This window comes from Grus americana, chromosome 7 (assembly GCF_028858705.1).
Source record: "Grus americana isolate bGruAme1 chromosome 7, bGruAme1.mat, whole genome shotgun sequence".
NCBI classification, from domain to species: Eukaryota; Metazoa; Chordata; class Aves; order Gruiformes; family Gruidae; genus Grus; species Grus americana.
This window is the reverse complement of record NC_072858.1, coordinates 21,217,036-21,233,041: the sequence shown is the minus strand read 5'-3', so window position 1 is coordinate 21,233,041 and position 16,006 is coordinate 21,217,036. Positions and strand designations below refer to the sequence as shown.

At 41.0% G+C, this 16,006-nt stretch overlaps 1 protein-coding gene across 4 annotated transcripts in view; it reads right to left on the bottom strand.

Annotated features, from left to right (window-relative positions):
* The window catches only part of LOC129208591 (elongin-B-like), a 50,493-nt gene that overhangs the window by 24,507 nt on the left and 9,980 nt on the right, over positions 1 to 16,006 (bottom strand). For 2 of the 4 annotated variants that reach the window (XM_054831543.1, XM_054831542.1), the window contains exon 1: positions 7,139 to 9,080. The exons of the other annotated variants lie outside the window; for them this stretch is intronic. The gene's annotated coding sequence lies outside the window, so the exon portion shown is untranslated. Of the gene's footprint in view, positions 1 to 7,138; positions 9,081 to 16,006 lie in introns of those variants that run through there. 4 annotated transcript variants of the gene reach the window in all.

The following is a 16,006-nucleotide window of genomic DNA, read 5'->3' as shown; positions in this document are numbered from 1 at the left end:
GCTAAGTATCAAAAATTCAACATGGGACATTGGAATATTCTAATGCCAGGACTCAGCTCATCTTCACAGACTTCCCAGATTGCACAGGAAACTGCGTCCTACACAGTATACTGTCCTGAACCCTGGCCAGAAATCCAACCAGAAAGTAACAGAGACTGCTGAAATAAAAACCAATAGGGGACATTTATAAAAATTTTGTTGAACCTCAGAAATGCTTTGACTGGATTAAAAAAATTAGTAAATTTCTGTGACCTGGGTTACCTGCCTCAACAGAAAGTAAATTGAGGTGAGATGACCAGGTTATGTTTATTACTTTTATACACACAAGGAAAGAGTGCAATAGCAGTATCTGCTACCTGCCTGGCATGTTGTTGTATGCCATAAGTGTGATGTAATCATCAACAGCAGTTGGTAATGACATTGCGATAGTAGTCAGTCAGGGTCTGCACTGTAGGTTTGCTATTTGCAAACGCAGTGTACACACGTATGAAGGATGACAGTCTAAGACAGCTTATTGTAAATTAAGACATTATATCTTAAGGACCTCTTAAAGGATTCTTTTACTTTGACCTGTGTGTCTTCTCACAAGATCAACCAACATTGCTTTTACAGGAGATTCTCTTCAAATTTCTAATTCATTAAATATTGGTCTGATTTTCAGGCCAGTATTGATTTCAGTGGAAGTTGTTGCTTGGCACCATGGCTAATCTGGGTTTACATTTTATGAGCATCAACATCCACATAGCTTTTACAACCTTCCCTCACTTTTTCAGTTTGCTTTACAAAGTCACTTCTTTGAACTCAGGAAGTCATAAGTAGAATAAGCCTGAGATTTATGCTTTTGTATAATGCCTTTTCCTGCCAGACAATGCTCATTAGGCCTTAGTCAGAATTGTTTTGTTGTCCTTCTAATAAGTGCTTAGTAAACATGAAACCTAGTAGCAGCACAGAGATTGTATGATGGAAACCTGGGATGAAATTGAATTCCAGAGATTTTTTTTTTTTTAGAACTTAAATTGATGAGGCCCACCCATTTATAAAAAATGCTCAGTTAAATAGTGCTATAGTATTCATCCCATATGACAGAAAATACTTTGTTCAATAGCTGGGTGAATTGCTTACAGACAGCAGGGCAGAGAGGTCCTGAATAAGGAGTATCTTACTATTTGTGGGAAGGAAGCAGGGAATTTGGCTGAAACAAAAGCATTCTACCTGTAGTCAGAACAACAGGCAATATATTTACAAACAAAACCGTGATCCAGTATATACTCAATTCTTTGCGATGCAAAATGAATATATTACACTCTAGATTGGCAAAGGTTAAGCTTTAAGTGAGGACAATATGAGACTTTACACTTCAAAACATTTTCAGTGATCAATTTCCCCACAAACCATAATCTGTTAGAGCAACAATATGCAAAGCATTCCAGAATTAATATATATATATACAGTGAATCATAAGCCCACATAATTTCTCAAGATCTGGGCCATGGAACAAGTGTACACCATGCATTTTAAAAATAATTCATTAAGAAAATCCACTTTTTCATTTTGACAATTTCCAGGCAACTACTTACAAGGATGAAAAACAGTCCCTCATTCTGCAAACAGGTTGAATGCAGTAAAAAAACCTGTTTACTTGAAATTATGTCAGGAATAGAAGTAGCTTTGTTTTAGACTTCCTACAATGCAGTACTTTCTAGGTTAACACATTAGCTTCACTAGAAAGAATATAAAGAAACAGTACAGTAATGATAAACACTGTAAAGCACCCATGAGTGCATTACTGTGACTGGACTCTAAGCAAATGGTATGATTTGGTGCAGTACAGAACAGCTAATAGTTCCCTTCAAAATAATACAGAGGAACATGCCTTTATTTCAACCAGCTTAACTCAGTATTACTTTTTACAATTAGAATTCAGATGAAAAGTAGTAGCAAGCATCTGTGTGTACAGAGAGAGTATCTGAACATAAGGAACAGATTTGAGACATTAACCTTAATTCTCTTCTATCTAGGAGATGACATAAATCTTTATTAGTTTTTTTTAGACCTGGAAACAAATCAATTGATGCTATTGTTATGATTTAGCCATCAGCTGGACTGACTGCATTCATTTTTGTCTCCATAATCTGTTATTATATTTTGGGAATGAAAATAACCACCGTGAGGCTTATTTTAAACATGCTTATCAGTGGCAATCTTCCATTTTATACTGAGGGCAAACGATGTTTAATGTTTCCTTTTATAACTAAATACAAATTAATAAGAGTTATGGGGCCAATAACTGGTACCAGCTTCCAGGAACATCCATTCCTTATCAAACTTCTTTAAACAGCATTTCTAATATCTATTCAGGAAAACACTGACAAGTGTTTTAATAGAAGTTTACAAATCACTTCCCTGTTAAGAAAGAATATCTGTTGCATTCTCTGTTAACATGCATTAATTGTTAATAACTGCCAGCAGCATCCTCTAAAATGAGTTCCAGGCCTCCCAGCGCCATCATGGTACACAGAAATTAAGTGTAGGCAGCTACAGAGACCTCTACACAACTGTGTGTTTTCCTACATGCCACAGGCACGTGCATGGATATGCATACACATTCAGGACTGCAGACAGAGCTGCAGAGCACCTGGTCTTTGCCACGAGACAGCAATGATTGCAGATAATTAATTTCTTAGTGTATTCTGTTCCCAGGAATTAAATAGGTTTACACCTTACCTTTCTCTTTTTGGAGCCCTGAAGACACGGGCAGATAGTTTTGCTTATGTACCTGTGCTACAAATATAGCTCTGCTACTGCAAAAGCTGTGCAGGGAACTGAAGAAGGGTCTTGCATGCGCTGCCCACAGCAGTCATACGAGTGTGTAGCGGAAGGGTATTGCCTTGCCCAAGCTACTGATGCACAGCTAGTGGAGCAGGGCTATGGGGAAGCACAGGCTGGGCAGGACCTGCTCTGCAGACAGCAGCAGGGCCTGGGAAGGTGAACAGCTCATTGGTGGTGACAAGACCAAGGGGATTCTGGACATGGCAGGATTTCAGCTGGACCAGAAAAGTGGCACAAAGTGAGGTCTAAGGTTAGGATGAGCTTTGAGGATTTTGGAATACAGGTGCTTAAGCCCCATCTAAATGCAGTAATAAATTCAGCTCCAAGGTGACATGCTGAAGTCATACAAAGAGTTCATACCTGAGCAGGCATTGAACCCAGTCCTACGCTGGCACACTAATCAATAATCCATTTCCACCCTAACGATACCTGAATTTCTGAAAACTGCAGCTCTAGCATATTCAATCCAGATTGGACTCAGGGAATAAGAGCACTGAAAAGGAGACAGGGCTGTAGAAGGTGACCTGAATAAGGATGGGCAGTCACACAATTAGAACAATTCCCCTTCTTGAGGAGTTACTTGATTTTATAATTAACTTAGTTTGAATGAGTTCATTTCTTGCAGGCTCTGTAGTACTAATGAGCCATCCAGCCCCTGAGGAACTGTGCAGAACTTGCTGGATATACTTTCATGCAATTTTAATTCTTATTTGGTTAACTGTTAGACCTCCTCAACTGCACCTAAGGAAAGCATACCTGGCTTTGTATGTTCTGCCTATCCCCATAAGAAGATTACCCAAGAGGTACTGTCAGCTGAAGACAGAGGTCTGATTTTTTTTAATTAATTAAAATCAGATAACATATTCCTGCTTTCAGCAAAAGACAGTATAAGTCAGTGTACAATTATACAATGTGTTGGATCCAGTCATCACGCTCATCTCTTCCCAGCTATCTCCCCAGCCACTTGTTTATCATCCCATGTGCTGTGACAGCACATCCCAGCAGAGCTGGGAACTGGATAGCTGAACTGACATGCATTTAAAAATAACACTCAAAAAAAATAAACATTCTAAGAAAAGAAAACTCGTTATTTTAAGCCTTGTCTTATCATTGATCCAGTTAATGCTGTGGCCCTATAAATAGTTATATCACCACAAGGAAAGACAGTGACCTTGCAGCATGGAAAAAAGCAGAGGAAGGGGGAATGTTGGGGACTAGGATTTCTTCAGCCAGCTTCACCAAAGTCAACATTTTGCTTAAACCCTCAACCTCTAGATTTGTTCTTTACCCATACCGAGGGGAGTGCGGTCGGAACCTTCACAGAATCACAGAGCAGCTGAGGTTGGAAGGGACCTCTTAAAATCATTTTCTCCAACCCTGAGCCTAAGCAGGGTCACCATAAACAGGTGACCAGGACCATGTCCAGATGGGTTTTGAATATCTCCATAGATAGAAATTCCACAGCTTCTGGGCAACCTTGTTTCAGTACTGCCACCTTGCACAAGCAAGTGTATCACTGCTTCATCTCACTGTCTTAAGCTATAATCTTCATCACATGAAGACCAGCACATCTGCACCAATTGCAATAGGATGTCACTGATTTACATCAACTGGAAGTCTGTCCCCTACTTTTTCTTTCACTTCAAGTTTCTCAATAGTATTTGAAATTGCAATTTCAGCCCTAGTTCAGCTACAGGCTCATGCTGCCCACCTGGAGTCATGTTAGCTCACAGGCCAAGATAGAATCTTAAGTTCAATAACAAAAGTTAGAGCCTTTGAACTTATTGAAAGTTAGGCCTAACTCACATGATTCTATGTTTCCTTACAACAGCAGCTTTTGTTTTGTGGTATCTGATTGGGCAATGCTGAATGTATAACCACAGAGACATTAACTTTAAAACCTAAGATAGAACAAATACATTTTTTCACTAAAATGTGAAAAAAAGGTCAATGACAAAGTTTCACTGGGAATTTCTGCTTGAACAACTCTCCTTTTAAGACCTGTTACTTGTTGCTTTATTTCATAGCCTTGCAAATACCTTCATGATTAAAAGTGGTGGTGTTTTCTGCTTTGCCATTTATATTTGGAGACTTTTGTCCCCTGCCATGTACAGTGTGAAGTTCATGTGTCTCATTTGCCAGGGTTTTCTAGTGTGAGGACACAGCAGTCAACAGCAGGAGTGAAGGTTGTGTCTGGTGCTTTCACAACAGAAGGATCAGGCTTGTCTTCTGTTACTTTAAGGAGATCATCCCCACAGCTGCTTGAGCAGTGCTGCTATCCAAACCTTTAGAAAATGGGCTGGATGCATCAGACCAGCAAAACATCAGCTTATCTTTCCCTCTGCTGGGGTCTTATTTTTTAAAAGCAAATTTTTTCTAAGCTGCCCTGATTAGATAGTACTAATAACATTAAGCTAAATTGGTTCCTTGGGAGATGTCCCAATTAAATGGCTATCCTAATTAAGCATATCCTGATTAACCAGAAGATCCTATAATTATAATAATAGCATGTAATAAAAACTAGCCCATAGTTTTGTTCAGACAGAAAGCATTTTGCAAGCCTTATTTACAGGCACCACTTTATCCAGGATTGAAAAACAACCAGCTCTTGGGTTAAACGCTACATCTATTTGATGATGTTCAATAGAACTAAACAGTCTTTCAGAGCAGGAAATGAAAAATTCTGCACCATACTGACAACAGAGACAATGTTATGATAAGGCAGAAGGTACTTAGCATGTAATTTTGATGAAATATTTTGACTGCTTTTAGTAGAATTGCAATGGTATTTACAATTGCTGCAAATGATCACAAGTGCACCCAAAAAGTACATTTTATAGAAGCTTTAATACAAAGGTTTAAGGCCCATCCTAAATGGAGTAAAAGTACCCTATGTTGAGCTTTTGCCTTCTAAGTTCTGAAAAAATATCACATTCCTATATTGACACCAGGCACTTCTCAGCTTACAATACTGAGGAGAGTGCCACACAAGAAGCTGTCTAAAGTCTGGTAGAAGTACTAATGAGAATAAACCAGCAAGTCCATTTTCTCCAATGAGTTTTAAAGCTAGGTCCTGACCCTCTGTAGTTATTGCAAATGTATAGTATGGGTTTTTTTGAGTGCTACTGTGCCAGAGGGAATTCCTACTGTGTGTTTTGGATGCTGTTCATGTTCCAGCTTGCATAATTGTATTCAGCTGGCTCAGTTCCTCTCTGGATCACAGTGGAGTATGACAGCCTCTTTTTAGTTTGTCTTACACAACACTGTAGAGAAGGTATTAAGTAACTCTCAGTAGGTAATGAGAGCTGGATAAACAAATCTAAACAAGCATATTTAGTTATTAAAATTACTTTTTTTGTCTCTTAGCAGTAAGAGAGCAGAAATAAGGAGTCAACATGAAACTCAAATGCTCAGAAGTGTCAACTGGTAAGAACTGAGTGAATACATATTTAAGCAGCCACGAGCTAGTAAATTATCATTGATCAGAAAAATTAGTAGTGTCCACCACAAATATATACTCCCTGGAATAATGATAACAACTCTCTACAAGTTGTCCTGCCATTTTCATTTCTGAGCACTTAAGTGCTATAGAGATATGGCAGTATCTGTTTATTCAGTATTAGTTCAATATTGTGTGGATGTGGAGTCTAAGCTATGCACCACAATCCTGAGGAGCAGAGTCTGATCCCTGCACAGACTCAGGAATATTTATAATGCAGGCGCACAAGGTGCATTGAGGTACTGCTCACCACAACATCAAGGTAGGTACCTGAGTCCATCTTCCAAGGTACCATTATAAAATACTGTAGTGTCCTTTGAAGAAAGCAATGGTTGCTGGTGCTGCTAGACGATGACATGATGCCACCCTTCCAGCATTACAATGAAGCTTGTAACATCAGGCAGCTATGAGAACTGCAAATGCTATCTGAGGATGTGTAGAGCAACATAGTTGTAATGCCTGACAAAGTGCCATTGTTCAAGGGCCACATGCAGAATACAGAGACCCGCTCTGAGGAAAGATCTACAGAAATCAGGACAAGCTGCAACGTAAGATTACTAGAATCAGAGAAACAGCCAACTATATTCCAAAACCAACTAAAAGAGCTTTTCTATTCAGGCTACAATTGCCATTTGAACTTGCATCAAGCAAATTAAAGCAGAGAGAAAGAAAAGGCAGTTCAGGTAGATGAGCAATGTTTTCATGAAAACAAGGTAATGCAGAGCTTGAAACTGGAAAGTTTTTACTGATGCACCTCCTAATCATTCTATCTTTAGGAACAAAACCTGGTTAACCAGTAAACAAGCTTACCTGGTGCTGTAGCAGATGATAACTTTGGACCAGCTTTAAGTCCTGTGCTCTGCTGGCAGGTAGTTGTGATATCAGACTGACCACTGCAGTCTCAATGCCAGCCTTGCTTGAAGTCTCCTTCCTTTATCCCAGGCTGCCAAGTCATTAACTACTCCATGCCTTGATATAACTTTCTGCAATGCATAGAGGAAAAAAACTAAAGGAGCTATCTCTGGGCAAGCTTCCCCAAGATGGCATCAGCTTAGGCTATCCTTTTTAAGGAACCTAGCATAAATCTTTTGGCAGTTCATAGCAGCACAACAATCACTCCCTGTTCCCTTCAGGTAACAGCAGGATTTTTTTCTTTTTTTTGTTAGAAACATACATTAAGCTTTCAGATCACCAAATGATTATTTCTACAAGTAACAGTGTCTCAGAATAAGATACCTTAAAAAAACCCCAAACAAGAAAAAAAACCAAACCAAGAACACAGCACCACCATAAAACAGTAGAGAGATTTTAATTAGATCTCCAACAATAATTGCTCTATGAAGAAATACACTAGACTTCCATAGTAAAAGGTATCACAGCTTCCCACCTCTTTTCAGACTCACCTTCCCCAACAACTCACCTGAAAGGCCCATGTCCAGCCCCTTAAATAGCATAAATGAAGGGCAAGTCTTTTGGGCCCCTCCCTAGCAATTAACCCTCAATCAATTATCTTAGACTGGAATTACATGAAGCTTGAGTTTCTCACTTTTCCATGCCCTGATGCCTCAGGTGATGATTTTATACCCAGGTGTTCCCAATAAACTGCAGTCAATGTGCTTCCTGATTTTATGATTTTATTTTTTTTTCAGCATTAAAGATAGTAAAAGTATATCATACTTAAAAATCCACTTTCTGCAAAACACTGGGCAATTTTTTGCAAGCATTAATAAAGCCTCACAGCAATCTTGAAAGTGGGGTAAAAGTTGTGAGAGATGAAGTGGCAGCTACCCCAGTAGGGGAGGCTAGAAGAGTGTTTTATTTTAAAAAGCCTACTTCCAGGCAGTCAGGACTTACCCAGCCTTTGGGAATTAACATCTGGTTGAATTTAAACCAGATTTTCAGCAGCAGAGCACCATCGGAGTCAGTGAAACAGGCTTCACTTGTGTGAGTGGAAATGGCTTCTGCAACTCTACAAAGTCATTATCATGGGGGGAGCTGGGCCAAAGCCCAGTCTCCATCCAGCCCTAGCCAATTTGAACCATCCTGAAGTATACTAGTTAGCAGGTTATTTAATTCTTTGTTTCACTGAGACATCCTGGATTGGGAGCTCAGGCATGAACAAACAGTTTATTTTTTCTACCTATACATCAGTGCATATGTGTTACAAATTATTTTTGCTCCATCAAGTTGAGATCTGCTCAGATTTCCATTCCTAAGTAATTCCATGACTGCTGAGAAATTTGCCCTTAAATCAGGATTTTGTTTTCAAAGGAACCTCATAATTTAGAAGTAACCTGCATAGTGCTGTCCATTATTCATGTGAACCTGCTGGTTTTTTCCCCAAACAATATTTTGTCTCACAGTCTAAAGATCAAAGTTTGTTTGCTCCTAACAGTACCACTCTTGTAGGATGGACAAAGGCTAATGTTTCCATTATTGTATTACAAAAGATATTGTGCAGGCCCTGTTTTCTTCAACAGACCTTCTGTTACATTGTAAGAGCTTCGAAATTTGAGGTGAATTTTCCTGCCTGCCTTACAAACCTTTGGAAAATGGGGCGCATTCCTCCATGTGCTGTGACAAAAATATTATTATTATAGCAGTTGTCTTGGGAAGAGGCATGAAAGACTAGAAGAAGCTTTACTTCTGAACTGAAACCTCAGACAGCATGAACTGAGCTTTCTATTTGTTTTCCAGTGACCTGGGTTCAGATTTTGGGAGGCCTGGTGCTAAGCGTGCTACAGGTGGCAAAGCTAGGTTTGTGCTCACGGTTCTGCACTTCTGCTGATGCCGACTGAGTGAGACCGGGTGCTGCTTTAGTTGAACTGTCTTCAACCCATGTCATCTCTGTGGATCATCTCTGCCAGGAGGAGTGACAGACATACGGGTTTATGAACTAGTCACAGTATGTATGTTACAAGTATTACCAATCTCACAAATGTGACTCTATGACACCCTTAATGAATATATTGAATTTTAAAAAAAATCATCTAGTGTGCCCAGACAACACCAACATCTTCTGATCACATAGCCTGGGCTGTGTCAGAGCAGAAGTAGATGCAGACTTCATACTGCATAACCATCCAGCCTCCACCCTAAACAATAACACACGGGAACCACAAACAAGAGAAGCTGAGCTCTCAGAGCACGGTCAAGACTGCAGAGTGGGAAACCACCCTTAGGACTGTGTCCAGTATTCACATGCAAATAATTTAGGCCTTTAGAAGTAAAAATCTTGTGTTGCATATGTTTATAGGGCAGACATATAACACAATCTATACGAAAACCAGAACCCAGGTAGTGATCTGCAAGGGCTTGCGCTGGCAGATCCTTCCGGAGGGTCCCTTCACACTGCTGTGATTCAGCATCTACTTCTGTCTATTTACTATGACAAGCACTTTATACACATACATTTATTTATTATTAGAGGTACTTAGCCTCCACACCTCTTATTAAAGTCAATGGGAAAAGAAAGCTTTGTGCAGTTCTCTGCTCTGACTATAGGTCATGATCTTGAGAAGATGTTAACTGCACCCCAGAAATCCTAGAGAACTTCAACAAACTCCATGGTGCTCAGCCCTAGTGTTGAATCTGTCCAGACCAGGACTGGATCCCAGACAAGCTGGGATGTTAATAAATGTTAATAAAGTGAGCTATTTCTGGGGTAAGGTTTCAATTTCCTTTGCAGACAACATCAAGGTCTCATTGATGGCCGCATGCTGAAATTAACAAGAAACATGAGTGTGTTTTTTCAGATGGCTTATTCTAGAGGAAAATTGGAAATATTTTAAGAGCTAGTTGTTGCAAGTTCAGTCTGAATGTCTTGACCCCTGGGATTATTTAGCCTTAAGCCTGAACGTAATAACTTCACCCTACCCTCAAGAAAGAAATGTTGTTGTGCTTGGTAGCATGTCCGTCTCAGCACAAACTTTTGAGACTTCAGAATATAATGTCTCCACTGATCATCAGGTGAGGGAAGTGTCATAACAAGTGTTATAACAATGATTAGTGGGACAACTTCCCTCAGTAAACCAACTCTCAAACAAGTATTTTTAAAAATAATTTTGGCTTCTCTTTAAAAGGCTGCTGGATCTTGCAAAGTAGGATCTGTGGTGGTTTTAAACTCTCAGTTCCTTGCCTGGCAACTCACAAAACCTGCAGACTATATGCAGACATACAGCTATTTAACTGGTGTGTGGGAGGGAGGTCTTGCATGTTATTTGTTACATTGCCACCTCATCAGGTAGCTTCACATGTCAGGTCCTTACAGGTCACCTTTGCACAAGAGGAAAAAGGTAAACATAACTGACTTTATTTATACATAATACACAAGACCTTGAAAAGGGTTGGTTACAAACACAGATGATTTGAGAGTTATGTGAGACAGACCAAACATCAAAACTTGGTTCCCAGTGAGCAGCAAGCCTCAAGAACTGCTTCCAAGTAGGCAGAAAAGCAAATCGTGCCACAGCTCCATCCAAAGGGGTGGCAGGTTCCTTTAGAGCTCAAACTCTGTTGCCTGATTCAGGGAGCATCAAAAACCAAAGATGTACCACATGGTGAATCCTGCCCTGTATGTTTTATAAAAATTACTTACCTACCTTCCAGCAGACTTGGTGTCTGTCAAATCCTCCAGTTCTAGGAAGTGAGGATTTCAATTTACCCAGAATACAGAGAGCACAGGGACAGTGACAGCACAAACTTCCACTTTCCTGACATTGCTGCTGTTCTTACTCTGGGAATGGGACACAGACCTGCCTTTTCTTGGTCCCTTTGGCACTCACGTCACCTTAGGACTGATTCTGATGAAAGTTGTTTAGAGACTGCAAATATTTACGTGGATCCACAATAAAAGAGGGAGATGCAGTTGGCAGAGTGCCAGCCTTGGACCCGGGAAGACACGATTTTGTTCCTTGCAGCATCACAGGTTTCCTGTGTGACAGCAGGCACAGCCAAGTCCCGCTGTAGGGAGCAGCAACAGTCCCCATATTCACTCAGTTCTATACTCTAAAACAGAGGCGAAATGTAACAGGACTTTACGCACACAAGGAAGTATTTTTACGTTAGATATAAGGAAGAAATTTTCTATGATGAGGGTGGTGAGGCACTGGAACAGGTTGCCCAGAGAAGTTGTGGATGCCCCATCCCTGGAAGTGTTCATGGCCAGGCTGGATGGGGCTTTGAGCAACTTGGTCTAGTGGAGGGTGTCCCTGCCCATGGCAGGGGGGGTAGAACTAGATGATCTTCAAGATCCCTTCCAACCCAAATCATTCTATGATTCTATGATTCAGATAGCACAATAAAGGTGGTGGTAAATACCTCCATGTAACAGCAAGAGATGTTTGTTCTGCATGATTATCATCATTACATCCAAAACTCACTGTGCCAGATTTATTTGTCAGCAAGACACAATCATAAATACATGATGCCTTTCAAGCACTGCGACATTCCCTTCCTGCAGATGGCTGGAAATGTTCTTAGATACAATATTTGCAATTAGCTTGCTGATGAAATTAGTGCTCTGAAATGGTTAGTTTTATAGATGCCCATGTTGCTCCCTCTGTGGCTATTACTGCTTTAACCTCTTTGAGACCTTGGCTGAGAGCACTTTCTCAGGACTGCAATATTGAGAGTGCAGGTCAGAAAGAAAAATAGCCCAGCACAAGCAGAGAGAAGTGGAGTCCCCAGGTGGGTCATTTGCCTGGGGCTCTGATGAACTGCATCCTAATCCCTGCTCCACTGCTGACCCCGAACTGGTCACTCAACTCTGTTTCTGCCTCAGCAAAATGGGGACAGTGCTACTTACTGCCTTCCAGCCCTCCTGCCCCTGGCAGAGGACATGCGATGGCAGAGCTCAGAGTCATCAGCGTTCCCAGTGGCCAGTTCTGGCACCTCCCTTTTGTGTGAGTAATCATCATTCCTGACATATGCTGCCCTGCCCCTCTCATTTACCCAGCAGGAGGGTTTGGGGCATGTGTCCAAAAATTCAGAAAAAATTCCTCCAACTACTGCCCCTGAATTCCTCCAGGAGAACTGTCCTGGTGCACACACTGCTGAGGACACCTGCCCTTGCCTGCAGAGTGGAAGCACAACAGTGGCGGAAAGGATCCATCAGGAATACAGGGACTTCATAGGTCACATCAGGGATCTCGAGAGGTCCCATACATCCAGGGCACAGTTGCTTCAACCCACTTTGCCACTGTTCACTGCTTTGTGCCATTGGGATGTGCAAGAGTAGAGTCTCTTCCATAGGAAGCAACCACGAAACTCAAAATTTAATGAAGCTTGGGTTCCTACCCTCTTTGCACCTAAGCCCATCAATGTCTCAGGGTGGTTTTCAGCTTTCACTTACAATAAAGTAATTTGCTCATGACGAACAGCTTCTCATCTGAAAGAGGACTGGCATGAATCATAGCGGAGGCATGATTCAAAGAGGACTGGCATGAAAAGCTCATGCTCATTTTTGAACACTGCATTATGCCCTGATTAATTGGCAATGGCTTATGGCTCTATCAATAGGACACGCTCCCTGGAAGAATGACACATTTCCGAGAAGTCCTCAACAGACACAAGCATGTATTATTGATGAGCTAGGAGAAAATTATCTGGGTCTTGTTACAAACCCCACGTTTAAATCAGTTTTGCTGGAAGGTCTCTGGTCTTTTTGATTATGGCTTCCCTCTTGAAATAAAGTAAATTTCCCCTGAGGCAAAAGATTTAGTTATGGCAATAGTCTGCAGCTCAGGAGACCTCTACTCTCTATCTGGTTCTGCTTCAGACACCATGGGTGACCCTGGACAAGACATGGTGAAAAGGTTTTCTGTGCCTGCTGAGCCCCATTTTTAAAAGCACCTACATGGGTGCAATGTCAAAACCCAAGGAAGGCAATCCAGTGGGCTGACTGGCATGGCCCTACCCTCCTCTTTGCCCACCCTGCTGTTTCCCCTATTGTGGTACCAGCAGTTTGATGATCTGACCACGGCAGGGGTCTGAGCCAGCAGGAAAGGAAGGAGGCAGGTTTGTTATCACTGAGCTGAAATAAGAGCTCCCTGCCTGCCAAAGGGGATTTCTCCCTTGCCTTGGCTATGATCTCAGGCTGAGCTGATGCAATTCCCTTCCCAGGCAAAGAAGTGCTAATCTAGTTTTTTTGCTGTTAGAGCTGATGTGTGATCAGACAAGGCCTGGGAGCAGGGCCAGGCAACGGTACATGGCTGGGAGCAGGGAAGGGGGATCAGAAAAGCTTGCTTTCACCATCAGTGAGCTGTTCAGTTGGTTCAGGCAACCTCTTGAAACAAATTTGCAGCCTCAGGCTACAAACATTGAGATAAATTCTCTGCTGAGTTGTCCCCAGAACCAGCTCATCACCAAGACAGGCAAGTGCCAGAGTAAAGGAAGTACATCAGGTCTGCTAGGGCAGCAGGTAGCTAGCACAGCAGCTAAGCTGTATCATTAAACCATATCCTAACCCACCTGTTTTCCCCTTGACTAGATCTACCACCTGTCCCATACATTATGTGATTTTTCTGTTTAAACCCAGACTTGGAGCAGTAGCTTCCCCTTAACATGCACTTGTGCAATGCCTAGCATCATGGGGATCTGATCTTAATTGTACATCCAGAGATCATAACTACTCTTTAAGTAGTCTCACAAAAAAATGAAAAGCATTCAGCTGCTGCCAACAATCCTGCCTATCCAGCAGAGCTCCCTCTTCACTGCAGCATTTGCAGACCTACTTTGGAGAACTTTTCCATCTCCTGTTTCCTGCAGGGGTATTATCTGTGCTTGCGAGGATTCAATTAATGCCATTGATGTGGAATGTTGTTCCATTCATCACCAGCCACTGCATCTAATGAATAGGATAATCTAATTCTCCCCAAATAAATATGACACCAAATTAAAAGAATTCATAAACAGCCTCCAAAATGGAGTGAGTTTGTTTCAATTTATTGCCTTTTAAATTGCACTAGATCCCTCAAGTACCAACCTAACTATAAACAAGTCAGTGACTGAGTTTGAAAGTTTATTATCACTAATGTTTGCCTTTATTTATACTAGAATTGAGTATTAGTATTAGCTGGAAGAACAGCAAAAGGAAGGTCATCCAAATGCCACAGTTTTTAACCACAATTCTCCTAAACCAGTAAGAGCACTTTAAGGCACAATGTATTCTAGACAATTAATTTTGCTGTTTACTGTCACTGAAACATTTAACAAAGTGGTTATGACCTATCATTAGAACCATGTGAAAAGTTCACTAGGAAACAAGAAAAAAGTAGTAATGCCTACTGGGTACTTGGCTAGTTTAAGAAGAAACTTATCTCCCCATCTTCCACCAAAAAACAAACCAACCATTCTTCCAACTTTTTGCCTGGTATCATTTTACTTGGGAATCAGCTGTTAGACAGATTATGTACTTGAAGACAGATGATCTTGTCAAGCTCTTCTTTGAATTTAGCCTGGTTTTCAGTATCCTAGATTGTCTGACCAGCCTTTCCAGGATACTTGAGAGGAAAAGAGATAATTAGCATGGCTGTGGATTTCTTACAGGATGATCTAGACAAAAGAGGAAGAGGAAGGACCTATAGGCTTAGTGTGGTGCATCATATTGGGTCACCAGCTCCTTAAATGTGGACAATATCTGGTGCTTAATAAGAAACGAATCTTGTGCTTTACTGCTTGAAAATCCTATTTATTTAACAGCTTCTATCATGGAATCTGAACACTTTCCTGAAATTAATCAATTTAGCCTCATTACAGACAGTTGTAGGAAGTAACAATCTATCTCTATCTAGCTTTTAGAGTTAGCACATTATTCATGGTAACACAGCTCTAGCTTAGAAATCCAAAGCTATCATGTCTGCAGAGCAGAAGACTGCCTTGTCCAGGGATTTTCCTTCAGCCCCAGAAGCATGACAAGCAGTGAGGAATAAGTGGATTTATCACAGAATCAGAGAAAAGGTTGGGTTGGAGAGGACCTTTAAAGGCCATCTAGTCCAATGTCCCCTGCAATGAGCAGGGACATCTTCAACTAGAGCAGGTTGCTCAGAGCCCCGTCCAGCCTGACCTTGAATGTTTCCAGGGATGGGACATCTACCACCTCTCTGGGCAACCTGTTACAGCATTTCACCACCCTTACTGTAAACAATTTCTTCCTTATATCTAGTCTAAATCTACCCTCTTTTAGTTTAAAACCATTACCCCTTGTCCTATCACAACAGGCCCTGCTGAAAAGCTTGTCCCCATCTTTCCTATAAGTCCCCTTTAAGTACTCAAAGGCTGCAATAAGGTCTCCCTGGAGCCTTCTCATTTACATAATGATTTTCAAAGACTGCAGGACATTTTTCATTTCAGCCCTAGACTCAGCCTTTAATACACCATGTGTGTGGCACAGACTCCAAGACCTTTTTCTGCCTTGTCTGCAAGAAGAGAGCTAAAGCTGAGATGGCAACAGCATGGGGATAACCATGAGATCCTGTTGTATTTAAGCAATAATTTCTTCAATTAATGTGAATGATTGATATGATCTTAGGGAAAGCAGTAGCTCTTTTTATTTAGTAAGGCTTTTTTTTTTTTTTTGAGTCTAGGATGCCAGAGTATTGAATGAATATTCCAGTATTTTAGATTAGGGGAAAAAAAATTCTAAATAGCTAATAAACTTCTGAACAATAACCTGTGTTT